Raw genomic sequence first — 17,451 nt, 5'->3', positions numbered from 1 at the left:
GCTGGAGTGCAGTGGCGCGATCTCGGCTCACTGCAAGCTCTGTCTCTCGGGTTCACGCCATTCTCCTGCCTCAGCCTCTCGAGTAGCTGGGACTACAGGTGTCCGCCACCTCGCCCGGCTAATTTTTTGTATTTTTAGTAGGGACGGGGTTTCACAGTGTTAGCCAGGATGGTCTCGATCTCCTGATCTCCCGATCTGCCTGCCTCGGCCTCCTAAATCTACTTTTTTTTTTTATATTTCTCTGCTCTTATTCACACTTGAACCCTATCTAATCAGTGTCTTATGGCTATCACATTCCTGAAACCACACTATCAATGACCAAATCACTAAATCCAATGGTCAATTTTCCATACTCTTGTTGCTTGAATTATCAGCAATATTTTTTTTTTCTTTTTGGAGACAAGATCTTGCTCTGTCACTCAGGCTGGAGGGCAGTGGCTCACTGCAGCTTCAACCTGCTAGATTCAAATGGTCCTTCCACCTCAGCCTCCCAAGTAGCAGCAGCATTTCACACAGTTGATGACTCTCTCCTTATTGACAAAAATATCCTCATTGTATTTTCAGTTGACAACACTCTCCAGGTTTTCCTTCTACCTAGTTTCTTAATCTCCTTTGCAGGTACTTCCTCCTGTCTAATCTCTAAACCTTGGGGTAAAAAGGGTTCGGGACTCAGGTGTACGTTTTTTCTCTATCTAAACTGACTCCATCTCTTAATAACATCATCTAGGTCGAGGCGGACGTCTCTTCCGGAGCAGCATGGCGGCCCCTGAGGATGAGAGGCTAGCAGGGAGCGGCGAGGGAGAGCGGCTGGATTTCTTGCGGGATCTGCACGTGCGATTTTTCCAGCGCTGCCTCGAGGTTTTGCAGGAGCGCTATTCTTCACTCGAGACATGCAGGTCCTTCCCACAGAAGACAGATCAAATCTAAATCTCTGTGGTTTCCGAGGCTCTTCAAACCTGGGTATTCCGCTCAATCCATCAAAGGCTCCTGGAACAGCTCATCCTTATGATAGTGGCCACATTGCAATGACTTACACTGGCCTTTCATGCTTAGCTATTCTTGGAGACGACTTAAGCCGGGTAAATAAAGAAGCTTGCTTAGCAGGCTTGAGAGCCCTTCAGCTGGAAGATGGGAGTTTTTGTGCAGTAACTGAAGGCAGTGAAAATGACATGCGATTTTTGTACTGTACTTCCTGTATTTGCTATATGCTCAACAACCGGTCAGGCATGGATATGAAAAAAGCCATCTCCTATATTAAAAGAAGTATGTCCTACGGCAATGGACTGGCACAGGGAGCTGGACTTGAATCTCATGGAGGATCTACTTTTTGTGCCTTGCCTCACTATGTCTGATGGGTAAACTAGAAGAAGTTTTTTCAGAAAAAGAATTGAACAGGATAAAGGGGTGGTGTATAATGAGGCAACAAAATAGTTATCATGGAAGACCTATTAAGCCTGTAGACACCTGTTATTCTTTTTGGGTGGGAGCAACTCTAAAGCTTCTAAAAATTTTCCAATACACTAAGTTTGAGAAAAACAGAAATTCCATCTTATCAACTCAAGATTGCCTCATAGGGGGATTTGCCAAGTGGCCAGTCATCCAGGTGCTTTGCATGCATACTTTGGGATCTGTGGCCTGTCACTAATGGAGGAAAGTGGAATTTGTAAAGTTCATCCTGCTCTGAATGTAAGCACACGGACTTCTGAACGCCTTCTAGATCTCCATCAAAGCTGGAAAACCAAGGACTCTTAAACAATGCTCAGAGAATGTACATATCTCTACATGACTGACTTTAGATTGGGAGGGTGGGGGGGATTTGTAGCATAACTGTAGCTCAAGTTTAAAAGCCATGTATAACCAAATGTGCTCTTTTTTTTAAAAGGTAGAGTCTTACAATCAAATCTCCTGCTGATGTCACTTTGGGATATGGTCTTGAGCCAGTAATCTTTGTACTGGGTTTCTAGAAAATCTGTGTTGAAGTTTGAACCACAACTTTGTCATGGTTCTTAAATGTTTATACTGTATTTCTAAGAAGTTGTTTGAGGCAAATTAACTGTATGTGTGTAGGTTATCTTTTTAAAAACTCTTCAGTGCAAATTGTATCTTGTTATAAAATGGAAACAAATCTTCAAAACAAATTTACACTTCATATAGCATTGATAATCTTCAGGTGAACACTTAGTAATCATTTAAAAAGCTCACTGCTGATGGTAGAAAATTTGCTTTAATGAATTAAGTATCTGGGATTATTCTTTGAAAACAGATGACAATAATTTTTTTTAAAGAAGAGTGACTTATTTTGTCTTATTTTTAAGTAAAGTGTGCCAATTAAACCTGTGTGGCCTATATAAATGAAATTAATAACTTCATAGTAAGAATAAATAGGTTTAACTAATGTGATGGTTTTCTAAAAGGAGATTGTTTGAAGACAACTATTATGTAACTGAGAGAAAAGCAATTTAACTATATGTGATTGTGAATGAGGAAGTTTTGTGCTATGTGGGTCATTTATTTAGACATTGCTGTGGTGAATACCAGTTATGTTTGATTTTATTCTCAAATCATTAGTTGCCTTTTTTTTTATTTTGCTTTCTAGGAAGAAAACAATCTTTTTTATCTAGAAGGAAAGATACTTTGTGTTTTTATTTTTAGCCATTTGAATTTTTTAATTTGTTGCCCCCAGTGTGTTAGCTGCTCTAATTTCAAACTAATACTTTTCTAATTTTTTTCAAATTAAACAAGTAAAAAATGCAAAAACAGAACCATTCAAATAGATTCAGTGGTGCAACTCTATACATGGTCATTTTTATTCTCATATTTTCAGGTAAGTGAGAGGGAAATGTAAGCGTTTAGAGGGTAAGAATGAGGGTTTTGTTTTTGTTCATTGTTTTGTTTTCTTAAGTCTATGAACTAGCTAATTATAAAGGAGATAGTATAAAAACTCTTCATTTGTAATTAATTTCCATTACTTGCTCAGTGACATTCAGAACTATGAGTCTAGTACTGAAATAGGGAAAGAAATCTCTTCACTAAGGGAGTTGGGTTTAAGTTAGTCTTGGTGATAATAAATGTTGAAATACAAACATCAGTATAAAAACTAGATTACTGGTATCACTGTTTAGGCATTGTAATATTCTAAATGTTATCTTTTTTTCTAAATTAGAGAAAAAATGTTGTAAAATTAGAGTCCTTCCCAAGGGAAACACTATGTACTTGGAGAAATGATTCATTTATTATTGGCATGCTTAGTTTTAAACCTGAGTTTGCCAAAGTCAACTGTATGTTTTTTAATTATAAATAAAATAAATCTTCTGATGGTGGGGGAAAAAATAAGCCTAATAACAGATGTTATCCTTCTGTGGGTTATTCCAGTTGCTAGTATTTAAATCCTGGCAGATTAAGACATCCATATCTCACACTAAGTCATCTCTTAGACATTGGAAGTTGAAGTAGCATATACATAATGGCTTTAGGACTATATAAAAAGCCCAAATTGTTTTTTCTATATCACCAGAAAGAAAAGAAAGAAAGAAAGAAAGAAACAAAGAAAGAAAGAGAAAGGTAGTAACAGTGACTATTCATAAATGTAAGTTAGAGAAAAATTCCAATCTAAAAGTATTTCATAAGGCTAAATATTTTCTAACTCCTTATAATTTAATACCACAAGATTATAAATTTTAGTAAGCTTCTAATTGATATACTTGTGGGAGACTTTCTTGTGAAACTTTATGGACTAGTAAATGTTCACATTCCACAGCAACTTAATTGACCAGAAAATAGCAGGCCAGTGTGAACTGTGGAGAAACTATTTCTAACTTTTCTAAGTAGTTATTTACAAGAAAAATATTTACCGATTAAATAAATTATAAACAATATTTCACATACAGACTTTATTCCTTAGCAGGAGTGATATAATAAGGGGACATATGAAGTCCGAAATCTCAAAAAGCTCTACTTCCTACTCCCTACTCGTCTCCTTCCCGCCCCCTAATTTTGTGGTATTTTTTTTAGAAGGTAGGAGGAGGAGCTTTGTTTTGAGCATCTGCATACAAATGAGATTAATCAGATCATATGGCATAATTTAACCTGTTTATCATTTCAGTGTTTTTAGATTTGATCTATAATATATATATATTATTAGCTCTTTACATAGTTATTTATATTTAATCTAAATTCATATAGAAATCTTGCTGACAGTGGTATATAATTTGAAAACTGTTGGACCTGATCATTTTTGAGAGACAGTTAATGAAGAGGTGCTCTGAAATCAGATGACCTGGGTTTAAATCCCAGATTTGCCAGTTCAGCAGCAAGATCTTGGACCCTAACTCTCCCATTGATAAAATAAGGAAAATAGGTAAAACCTAACTCACAGGGTTTAGGATTAAATGAGATAATACAGATAAAGCACTTAGGATAGTACCTGGAATACAGCAAATTTCAAATTATAGTTTCTTTATAATGATCATAAAATTATTTTTGTAATTAAAACCTCTCTTCTACAACAGAAAGAGGTCTTAACAGTTTAACCTCAGGGAAAATGATGACAACAGTGTTGTTTTCTACTCTCCCCATAAAAATACAGAGCAACTAGGATAGCCACAGACACTATTACACGCTAGATGACAAGGTATCCCCTTGAATTTCAAAATACAACTAAGTGAGGACAAACCACTGACCCACATAGTTTCAGCATCTGTGGGAGGAAGTAGAAGGAAGGCAGCTGGTTTCTGACAGCTCTGCAAACTGGAGAACTACAACACTGCCCACAGTTTCTCACTACAAAGTGCAGTGGGCCAATCTAAGAACAGGCACTGAAACTGGGAAGTGACCACAGAATCCCATTTGCAGATGAAAGTTAAAGCAATATGATAAGGCCTGATGATCGCATTAGAGCAGTCTGGGTTTTATACTGTGTGCCTCTTGAAGCTTATGAGACAAAGCCCAGCACTGAGGACAAACTTCTAGAATTAGAATCCAAATGGGCAGGATGGGTAAAATAGGACAAAAGAAAGAAGATCTAGATAAGTATTGGGAAGAAAGGTCAAGATACAGACACATTATATATATGTATTTACATATATATATATCTTCTTTTAAATCACTGTGAAAATGGGAGCTCTAAGGCTGTGAAGTCATCCTAGAGCCACTCCTCCCTCCTAAAAGTACAGAAAAACTCATTTCAGTGAAGGGGAAAAAAAGAGTAACTGAGCCAGGATTACAGTCCAACTCCATTCAAAGTTAGTATAAGAAATAAGAGAATAAATAGATCAACATCCTCACAGACAATGAAAGCACACCAGAAAGACATGACCACAAGACAGATAAAAACCTGATATTTGCAAAAAAAAAATGCAAATATGACAGGAAATTTATAGTAATTAGTACAATTATCAGTAAAAGTAGGAAAAGGTGAAAAATTAACCAAGTACCAAACACTTGGAGTAAAAAGCAAAATAAAGCAGAAGGAAGGAATTAATAAAGATAAAAGCCAAAAATAATTACTAGTAGAAAACCAAAACAAGAGAGGCAATAAATCCAAGTTGGTGATAGGTAGTGCGGGGAGTTAAGTGAGATAAACTACCAGCTAACCTATTTAAGAAAAAGAGGAGGAAGCACAAATACAAAAATTTAAAAGACAAGAGGGAAATAGTAAAACAGGAAATTTGTTTAAATTGACTACTTTGAGCAATTTTACACAATAAATTCGAAAACTATTTTGAGAAAAATGCAAATTGCCGTAATTTACTCTAGGTAGATAAAGAAAGTCACAACAAACCAATTACCACAGAAGAAACAAATAGTTAAAAGTATCCCCTACCAAAGGAAGCATCAAGCCCAGATTGTTTCAAGGGGATTTCTACCAAACCTTTTAAGATTAAATAATCCTGTTCTTGCTTAAACACTCCAGAGACTAGGAAAAGAATATTGAACCTCAAAGTGCCAAAAAAAAAAGAAACTCCTAAATTCATTATTTAAAGTGAATGTAATAGCATTGATTTAAAAACCTGACAAAGATTGTACCAAAAAGAAAATTATAGAGCAATCTGATGAATATTAATAAAAAGTTTTAATGATATATTAGCAAACAATCCAACAGCACTTTCAAAAGGTAATCGTGACTAAGTTAGGTTTATTATAAGAATGCAAGGGTAATTCAATACTAGATAATCTGTTAATATTCATTATACTCAGTGAAAAAATCTTCATCTTTGCAGAAAAGACATGATAGAATTGAGCACTCACTTATGTTAAATATACTAAGTAGAAATCAATGAATAATCCATTAACATTGTACCTCTACCTAAAAGCCAGCATCTTAAATTTCAAAACAAAAGGGACTTTCCAGCTGAAGTCAGGAACAAGACATGCCCACTAACTCCTCTGCTACTTAACAATGTGTTGAGAGTTTTAGCCAATGAAGTTAGACAAAATAAAGACGTGAATTGGAAAGGAAGAGGTAAAACTATTTGCAGATATGAATATGTATCTAGAAAGCCCAAAGGAACTTGCTGAAAAACTAAACAATAAAAGAATTTAGTAAAGTAGCTATTAAATACAATTTACATACAAATATCAGTAGGCTTCACCAGACACAAGTGCATACTTTGACTCCATTTTGGTGAATTTCAAAACAGATAGCATTTATGTATGGTGTCAGAAATCAGCACCCCCTTTCAGTCACTACCTGTCTTCCCAAAGGTAAGCATTATCAAAATCACCATCAATTAGTTTTGTCTGTTTTTGAATTTTATATGAGTGGAACCATATAGTATACATTATTTTTCAACTGGCTTTAACTCAGTAGGACTGAAAGAGGGTACAAAGGGACTCTGTGGTGCTGGTAGTGTTCTGTTTCAAGATCTAGGTGCTGGTTACATAGGTGCATTCACCTTATGAATATTTATCAAGCTGTATATTTATGATTTGTGCACTTTTCTGTATGTATAATTATAGCTCAATAAAAATGTTTACTAAAAAAAATCTAGTCCTATGATCTGAAATCTCATTTATAATATAAACCTACCAGTCTGAACATCTCCCTTGAATTCCATACTAATATACCCAATTATCTATGCCACCTTTCTATTTGGATGTCCAATACAAGTCTCAGTTATAATGTTCAAAATCAAACTCCTCATATTCTTTTTCAAAACAGCTCCTTCTGCCATCTTTCCCACTTGACTCAAGTGTAATACCCATTCTTCAGATTGCTAAAACTAAAACCCCTCGAGTCATCCTTGATATCTCTTATTCTCTCTTTTGCTATATCTAATCCACATTGATATCCTCTTTGACTCTTTTTTCAATGAATCTCTTGTTAATTGCATTATCATATCACATCTCATAACTTTCACCTTTACCACCCTAGCTCAAGCTGTGACTCGTAGTCACCTTGTTTTTTGATTAGCTTTTTAAATAGAAATCCTTCTACCTTTACCGTCATAGAGTTTGTTTAGAACATAGCATTCTAGTAATTATGTCAACACAAGCCATATCGCATCACTCTATCTCACTCAGATCAACAGATTTAGTCCCCACAAGCTTTATGACCTAATAGTATATGTATCTATCCCTAATTCACTCTGATTCAACTATGCTGTCTTTATGATGTTTTTGCAAACATGCTATGTACACACTTGCTTCATGAGTTTTGCATTTAATCTTCCCCTTTCCTGGAAAGCTCTTATTCCAGAAACCCATGTGGCTCAATCCCTGACGTTCTTCAAGTCTCTGCTCAAATGTCACCTCGCTAGTGAAGTCTTATCTCACTTCAGCATTTTAAGTAACACCCTTATTCATCACACTTTATTTATCTGCTCTGCTTTTCCTTATGTGATCTATTATCATATGATCTACTATATATTTTGCTTAATTTCTTTGCTTATCACTTCACACTAGACCTAGAATTGAATACCTATTCTATGCGGGCTAATTTTTTTTTTTTGCATATACTGTTTCTGTCATATGATCGGACTTAGACCAATATCTACAACACAGGAGATGCTGAATAAAGATGGTTTTGAATAAAAGAGTAAACATTTTATAAAGAATGTATACAAAACCAGAAACACTTGGAAATATATAATTTTAAAAATGAAATAACAAATCTAAACCAGAACTATTTAGCATATATTGCTTTCTAGTTAGTGTTGGAGTAAAATATTTGCATTTATTTTTTATTATTTAGTAGATAGAAAAGTCACCAGGGCCGAAGCCCACAGTAGCTAGTTGGAAAGCAGGAGAGAATAATGCTTAGAAGCACAGACTTAAATACTTGTGGTTCAGAGAATCAGGCAGTTCCACTTATCAGACAGGTTAACGCGGGCAACTTATCACTGGGTCTCATGATTGTTATCGAAAATATAGAGAAAATATAGTATTTCTTTCATGGCATTATTAAGAGTCTTAAATGTAAAGCACTTAATACATTGCTTAATGCATCGTAAGCTTAAATAATCAATTAGCTACTCTTACTACCATTATTGATGATAGAGAAAATTTTATATGAAAAACCATTCAATGAACTTGGAAGAAATGGGAAAGAGAGACTTAGACTAAGTGTACTACCTGCTTTTCTCCAGGGAAATAAAGAAATTAATGAAGCAATGCCATATAATCAAGAGTCATTTTTAAAAGTTTTATATTAAGATGACATGGATATTTAGATATCAATTTTTTAAAAATTACACATAACTAAAAATTATACAAATTATCATACACATAATCAAATATTTGCCATCATAGTATTGAATGAGCTGACAAGAGATTGTTCAGTAAGAAGATTTTATTTAGAAATTTTGAATTTGAAAATTTATTTTGTTTGCTCAATGACCTAATGTTCTTTTTCCTAGCTCTTGTTATACAAATAAAATAGCCTACAGTATATATGTGTGTGTGTGTGTGTGTGTGTGTCTATATAAATTCTTTGAATGAAACTTTTAGGAAGACTAATAAGTTAATAAACATAAGTTAATAAAGATAGATGCTGCTTGTGTTAGATTCAGTATTTTTTTCTTTTTTTCAGTTTTATTGATGTATGGATGACAAGTAAATATTGTGTATATTTGCAGAATACAAGGTTATGTTTTGATATATGCATGCATTGTGAAATTATTACCACAATCAAGCTAATTAACATATTCATCACTTCACTTACTTTTTTTCGTGGTGAGATTATTTAACACTACTCTCAGCGATTTTCAAGTACACATTTTTTAAACTATAACCACCACTCTGTACAACTCCAGAACTTATTCATGCTTGTATTAGATTTATATTGCTGCTAAAATATGTTACAGAAAGCCTAGTGGCTTAAAGCAACACCTTATTATATCACAGCTCTTTAGGTCAGATGTTGCAGTTGGATTTGCTCATTTCTCTTCTTTGGGTTTCAAAGGATTAAATTTAGCTGTTGGTCAGCAGGGCACTTACAAGAAGGCTCTTACAAGGCACTTACAAGATTGAAACTGCTTTCAATCTCATTCAGATTGCTGGCAGAATTCAGATTCCTGTTGCAGAGCTGAGACTGCTATTTCCTTCCTGGCTGTCATTGGGACTGCCCTTCCTCCTTAAAGACTCCTCTCTGGTCCCAGCACATGTCCTCCCGCATCTCAGAGCCAGCATTGTAAATCCTCTTGACATTTGGAATCTGACTTTTCCTTCTGCCGCTTCTCTCTTGTTTCCAGACAGAGAAATTTCTCTGCATCTAAGGCCTCATGTGATTAGATTGAGGAAACCAGGATAATACAGAATAATCTCCCTATCTTGAAGTTTGTAGTCTGAACTATATTTGAAAAATTCCTATTGCCATGTAAAGTTACTTATTCATAGGTTGTGGAAATTAAAGGTTTGACTATCTTTGGGAAGGCTATAATTAAGCTCATCAATGGGTATGTTTCATCTTGGGAATTTAGAAACCTCCCTAATAGTGAGAGGCTTTGTAACAATTACAAAAATATGAAAGCAAAATCAAGAATGAACACTCAATGATCTATTCTATCATTAATCTGTTGATCTTTTCCTTTCTGTTCTTTTTGTGCTTATCAATCAAATATATTACAAATAACTCTCCCAAAATAATTTTTTGCTATTGACTTTAGGGACATACATATCCTGTTGAATCAAGAGTAAATGAGAGCACTGAAGATTGAGTTTCAACATATGCATTTTGTATTGTTGATTGCATAGAATACAAATCACTTTGAATGATACGAGAAAAAATTTTCACCAGTAGAATCTATTCTTTCCTCAACAATTGAATATAATTCTGCATTTTCCCCATAGAACAGGTAAAGCAATTTGTGTAAGTATAAGTTTTAAGATAATGTATTAAATATTTGGGGGAATTATATGATAAATTTAAAATAATTTCAATTACACTGCATATTGTTCATTATTAATGAAATTAAATTAAAATATAAATTGATAGGCTAGTTGAAATATTTTTTCAAAGGTAGAGCTCATATAATTTTTCTTATATATTAATCTACTATTGTTTTATTTTTCATATTACTAAACAAACATTGCAACTTGCTGTGATTAATGTAAGTAAGTAGAAATTGGATAAACATTTCCAATACAGTGATAGCTTATCAAGCCTTTTGCAGAGTAGTATTTTTTCAACATTGCCTAAAAACAAACTCATTCAGCTCTCACTGAAATATCACACTGTCTATAATAAGTACTTTAAAAATATTTTCTTTAAAAATCTTGAAATATTAAACAAAATGGCAATTATATTTTAAAATGCTATAACCAATCTTCAAGTTTTGTTATCTTATTCATTCCATTTATGTATTTGTTTTAACAATATTTCCATATGTAATAAATCACCTTAAAACATCAGATTCTAAAGAATTTTCTCCAAGGAATTACTGTCATAAATGTGATAAATACTCTGTTCTATATAGTAAGGAAGGGCTTATTTTGAGCTTCCTTTCTTTGAGAATTCTTCAACTACTCAATGAACAATGTATTCTTTTTATTAAACTCGAATTTTCTATATCTTACTAAGCATCAATTGTAAATTACAAGAGAATCCTCTTGAAAGTGCCTTGGTCCAGATCTTGACCTTACTTTGAGGACTAATTTAGGGGCCGTATTTCAGGAATATACTTGAGCTTATTTGCTCAGTGCATTCATACATAGGACTTTACTTAATAAGAACTGATTAATTTGGTAAGAATTGCTTTGTAAGAATCACTCTTCCTCTTTAGTTGCTTGTTGTTGTTGCAGTTGCATACAGACATAATACATTATAATTCAAGTTAAATTGAAATTCATAAGAAGAAAAAAATGATGTCTCTGTGTGTGTGTGTGTGAGTGTATATAAATAAATATAATTATATGTGTATATATGGGAGCTTCAAGACCATAAACATAGTTTTTCCTCTGGCAGAACTGAAAAAAAAAATATTTTTAATCAGGCCAGATTAGAAACACTCTATCATTTATTTTGCCATTTTTATTTTAAAAATTGAATAATATCTACAACTTTCTAGTAGTCCCTATTAATTATACCTCAATAATGTCATTTTTGGTACAGTAAGAAAAAATTACAAAATTTCAAAGAAAAAAGAATATGTCAACTTGCCTATACTACATACTATCAATGTACATCATTTTGAATTGAAAGACTCCTAATTTAAACACATCTCTGTCGCAATCTAATGGAACTTACATCTCAGCAGTCATTTTATCCAAAGCCTGGGTCCTGTTATGATAAAAATAAAAGAGCATTTTATTTATTTTTTTTTGAGAAGCATATGTATATGTTTACAGAATTTTTGTACTATGTTTAAAATTTTGGCAAATAGGTTTTTTTGAATCAAGAATGGGTTGACGTTATTGTTTATTAATTTTTAATAAAATTTACAATTTAAAGTTCAGAAAGCTGAAAAGATTCAAAGCTAGTTATGAAGAGCCACAAAAACTCAAATATTCAAATTCATTATTGTTTGGGGAAAATACAGATAATGAGCATGAGGCATCCATCATGTCACCTTATTTCTCACTAAAAGTAAGTACCTTGTGTATAACAAGTTATCAGCACATATTAACTCACAGCATTAAGTTGGTTATGACAATAATTACTATTCATGAAGCAACAACAATATTATTTTATCTCCATTTTGGAACTTACCCCATGAATCTGGCAGGTCTGGCTACTCCTGTCTATTTCATCCCTGGTGTATCCACCCTCGCTTTTGTACACTTATTCCAGTGCCTACTGGGTCTCTGTACTAGCCATATGAGAGAGGGGTCTTGGATCAATATTTGTTTTAAGCAAGATGCTTTTCTCATTTAATAGTAAAATTGGAAATTGTTTGATCTTCCAGGTAATAATTTCAACACTATGCAATATATTTTATTCAAGTTAATAGAAATCAGGTAGCACACATATTATTGGAATATCAAAAAATCTTACTTAAACATCCAGCTGAAGTTAATCCCATAATCACACAGGGAAATAATCCATTATGTCATGCCTTAAAGTAATTTGGATGATATCACCTTGATATTTTTAAAGGTGATTTCACAATATATAAAGTAATTTGGATGATATCACCTTGATATTTTTAAAGGTGATTTCACAATATATATAAGATATAAGCCTATATGTGGCCTGCAGTGGTGCATCAGAAAGTACAAATAACAAGACATGCTCCATTTTATGTTTAAAAAGATAGAATTCTGATTCCATCAGGCATGATGGCTTATATTGTTTTATACACTATTTAAAGTTTTGTGTATGCACTTTTATTAAATATGACTGCAGATCAATTTCTTTGTTCTTTGTGTTACTTTGGTTAAAATATGAAAAGTTTTTTGAACATTTAAAATCACATACATGTAATAAGTTATCCTGGTGTGTTATCTGTAACAATCAATTTTGTCAAGTAGGAGCCTCTCTCAGCTATTATCTGATCATTTATACAAGATGAAATTATAAATTACCTTAGATCCCCTTGCTCTCGCAATTTATCCTGTGTTATTTACATACATGGTTGTAATTAAAGTTAAAAATTATGCTACACTATTATATCCTCATGTAGTTTTTTTACTGTAATGAGAACTACAAAGATTAGATCTTCTTGTGTGTGAAAGTTAGAAGAATTAATAGAGAATACTTTAATTAAGTGATCATTGAGAATTTTTTTAAAAATAGCAAATGATCAGACAAAGTAAGTCAGATTTAAAAATCAGATAAATATTATATAAGTGCTTAGAGTGCTCTTCAGACAATTTCCTTTTAGATTCTAACCTGAGATTTTTAACCATAGCTGAAATACATGGTATGAACTGACATCCATTAATATTCGTTGACTTTTGAACAACCAATGATAAAATATCTGAAATATACTGTGTCCTAGTCAGAGGAAACAAAATATAAAAGCAATAATAACAAATCTCATTTGCTTTGATTAAAATCATTTTTGAACATATGTAAACTTTCATCTTTTTAATATATACTATGTACCCAGATTAAAGGAGTTAAATGTTTTTAACACAGATTTTGAGTATTTTTCTATTGCAGTGCTTACCACACTGTAAAAATTTTATTTGTTTTAGGTCTCTATGTACTTACAAGCTCTTCAAAGACAGGAACTACAGTGAGTAATGATTATTTGCTGGATCAATAATATGTGTTAAATTGATATAAATTAGTTAACTTTAGGATTATAAAAAAAGATTTATCCCAGCACTTTGGGAGGCCAAGGTGGGCGGATCATGAGGTCAGGAGATCAAGACCATTCTGGCTAACATGGTGAAACTCCGTCTATACTAAAAACACAAAAAAATTAGCCGGGCATGGTGGTGGGCGCCTGTAGTCCCAGCTACTTGGGAGGCTGAGGTGGGAGATTGGCGTGAACCCGGGAGGCAGAGCTTGCAGCCAGCCATGATGGCGGCACTGCCCTCCAGCCTGGGTGACAGAGCAAGACTCCATCTCAAAAAAAAAAATCTATCCACTACACATGTTTTTGTTCTTAATACAATCTTCTCACTGAATACACAATCATATTTACTAACTTCTGCAACCATAAATGCCATATTTTAACATTATAGACTTAGTAGGGTTGTTACTTAAACAGAATACACGACAGCATCTTCATGTTCTCTAATCAGGCTTTTGAAAAATACGTAACTGTTTGGCTCAAAATTTATTACAAATTCAAAAATATTTTAGAATATTGAATATAAATATAGAATATTGAAAAACTATTTTAAATATTAAAGAGGACTGGAGAAAACTCGTCCATTAATTTTTTTTTTTTTTTTTGAGACAGAGTCTTGCTTTGTTGCCCAGGCTGGAGTGCAGCAGCACAATCTCTGCTCACTGCAACCTCCGCCTCCCTGGTTCAAGCAATTCTCCTGCCTCAGCCTTCCGAGTAGCTGGGACTACAGGCGCCCGCCGCGCTAATTTTTTTTTTGTATTTTTAGTAGAGACGAGGTTTCGCCACGTTGGCCAGGATGGTCTCGATCTCCTGACCTCGTGATCCGCCCGCCTTGGCCTCCCAAAGCGCCAGGATTACAGGCATGAGCCACCGCACCCAGCCAACTCCTCCATTAATTTTAATGATGAAATTAAAACTGAACCTATTAGTCATCAAGAATGATGATTAAACCCAAGTATAAAACAGAATATGTGAGTCTATGCTAATATAAATATGTGTTTAGATAAATTAATTAATGAGGGAGTAGAGGAAAAACCTCCCATTTAGAAGAATTCCAATTAAATTACTTAGCCCACACTGAAGGAGGGAAAACATAAGTCATCCCACTTCTTAAGCGTGCACTGGTGTAAGAAACTTCTTTCCAAAGAGTATAGTATGGGAAGGGGGAAGAACAGTGACATCACAGTGGAGAAATCTGACAAGCCCTATTTCATCCAGGAGATCAAGGTCAACATTAATAGTCATAAATTAAAAAAAAATTTTTTTAAAGTCATAAATTATATTGGTAGTATGTACCATTGATACAATGTAAGGAAAATAGCAAATTCCCTCTGTAATATACCTCCCCCAAACACTAGTCTTATCAATAGGAAATACACCAACAAATCCCAACACAGGGTGTGTATTCTACAATATCTGACTAGCATGCCTCAATACTGTCAAGGTCATCAAAAACAAGGTCTAAGAAATTGTCATAGCCATGAGAAGCCCAAAGAGTTATGACGACTAAATGTAACATAGTGTCCTGGATGCCACCCTGGTATAGATGGAAGACATTACATAAAAACTAAGGAAATATGAATAAACTATGGATTTCATTTCATAATAATGCATCAGTATTTATTATCTAATTTTAACAAATATGCCATGCTAATGGAAAAATTCTACGAAGAGGTGAACCTGTATGCCAGGGCCATATGGGGATTTTCTGTACAATCTCCCCTATTTTTCTGTAAATCTAAATTTTTTCTATGAAAATGTCTATTAATAAAAAGAACTTAACCAAAGAGTCCAAATATGAATGTGATTATATGCAAGTCTGAAGGGCATAACAGCATGAGGGCATAGGGAGAATGCAAATTACACAGTCCAGAGGATTTGACATGAAGTCTTCTTGCTTTGCAATAAGCTGCTTTTGCACACTTAGGTAAGTCATTTAAGCCTCTTTTCCCTGGTTTGCTATGAAATAAATGAACAAGACTACAAGAGTTCTGAGGCCCCACTGAGCTCTGTTGTCCATTGATTTACCTGCAAAATGATGTCACCCTCAGAGAGATTACAGTCTACTTGAGAAAGTAAACTTGCTAACATTGAAACAGATCAAAACATATTTAGGAACATAGTTCAAGGCTGGGATCATATTCTGTGTAGTTCATATTCTCAGGATTTCAGAGAAACTAAGCAGCATTATGAAATAATTAAGAAGTGAGTGAGACTAAAGGACCATTTTGAAAAATTGGAAAATATGCATGAAGAAGTGAAGGACACCTCCATATCCCAAATAATTGGAATCTGAATCTTAAATTCTCCTTTTGCTTCAGTTTTAGGTTTTGAATGGGGTAAAATATTCCTTCAAATCCCTCTATGCTTTACTATCACGTATAGCACAAAACCCAAGTGCCTTACATGGCGTATCCCACCTTCCTTGACCTTGTCCTTGTTAGTTCTGCAAACCCATGTCATGCCACTTGTAAAGTGATCTGCATCAGCACAGTCCTGAGCTGTCTTGAGTCTCCTGCACAGACTGTAGTTTTAAATACCTTTATAGTTTTGGAAATCCTTTTCCTTCCTCTATAATTCCTTTCCTTATTCATGTGCCTTTCTTGGCATACTTTGTGTTTTTTTTTTCCAGCTTCAGCTTTTCCAGATGTCATCTCATTCAGATTTCTATCAAGAAGACTGATAGAAATGAATTTGAGAAAAATCTGAATGAGATGACATCATTTAGCTTTTCACATTTCTATGGCAATGTGCTTCTCATTGCCCTCAACATGGCAAACACTGGCTACTTTATTCTCTCCATTTGAGGAAAGAGACCATGTCATATTAGTCTTTGCAACTAAATGAATACCTAGCAAATAATGATGGTGATGATGGTGATGATAGTGATGATTGACCATGACTTCTCTTATTGGGTGCATGTTTTGTATCATGTACTGCATTTAGGTGTTGCATTGCAATGAGAATGTCAGAACCTAAGTTTATCTTGTTTTACTTGTCTAACTAATACGTATGTTTATCTAATAAATATTTTTATAGTTTGAGGAAGTTAGTTATACAGAGTCTTATTTAAATAATAGAGAAGTAATAGGAGTTTAGGAGGGACAAGGTGAAAGTCAAGATGAATTAAGATTCGCTTCTTTGGTAGAATTATGGATAAATGTCCTAGATAAACTTGGAGATTCCCCCTCTCTATCATGCTCTGATATATCCATAATATATATTTTAAAGTTTTGTGTCTTTCAACTCCCCACATTATTTGTCATTTCTGGAACTACATCATACAAAAATCAGCAAATAAACATTAAATGAATACCTTTTCCATCTTCTCCCTTGCATTCTTCTCCCTCAAAGATTATGCTTCCATTGACCTTTCATTTCCTATGACCTACAAGTCAGATGCAACTATATCTAGTTTGTATCTCAAATTCCTTTTTAATGGTGACATTTGAGGAGTTAGGTAAGAGAATTTAGTTGTCCTTAAGTTAATAAAACTCTTTTTTTCCTTATGCACCAAAGAAAGACAGAAATGTCACTGATAATATTTCTTATATTGATTTCAGAGGGACAATAGTTCTTAGCTTAATCCATGGAAAGAAACATATTTGTACAAAGAAAAACATTATATTAGAGTGACAGTTCCCTACCCACTCTTTTGATTCTTTGCTTTGAATTTCTTCAAAATTACTTTCAACTACCCAAAATGTGTGTGCATATAATGGTTCAAGACAAATTGTACATGTAGAATGCAGATCATAATCTTTGGAATTTG

General features: G+C 33.8%; 1 pseudogene; it reads left to right on the top strand.

The window, feature by feature from the left end:
• Window positions 1-741: 741 nt before the first annotated feature.
• Window positions 742-1,786, top strand: LOC129006843 (geranylgeranyl transferase type-1 subunit beta-like; annotated as a pseudogene).
• Window positions 1,787-17,451: the final 15,665 nt, after the last annotated feature.

Source organism: Pongo pygmaeus, chromosome 8, assembly GCF_028885625.2.
Source record: "Pongo pygmaeus isolate AG05252 chromosome 8, NHGRI_mPonPyg2-v2.0_pri, whole genome shotgun sequence".
Lineage (NCBI taxonomy): Eukaryota > Metazoa > Chordata > Mammalia > Primates > Hominidae > Pongo > Pongo pygmaeus.
Note: the sequence above shows the minus strand (reverse complement) of the source record. Positions and strands in the feature narration are given on the sequence as shown.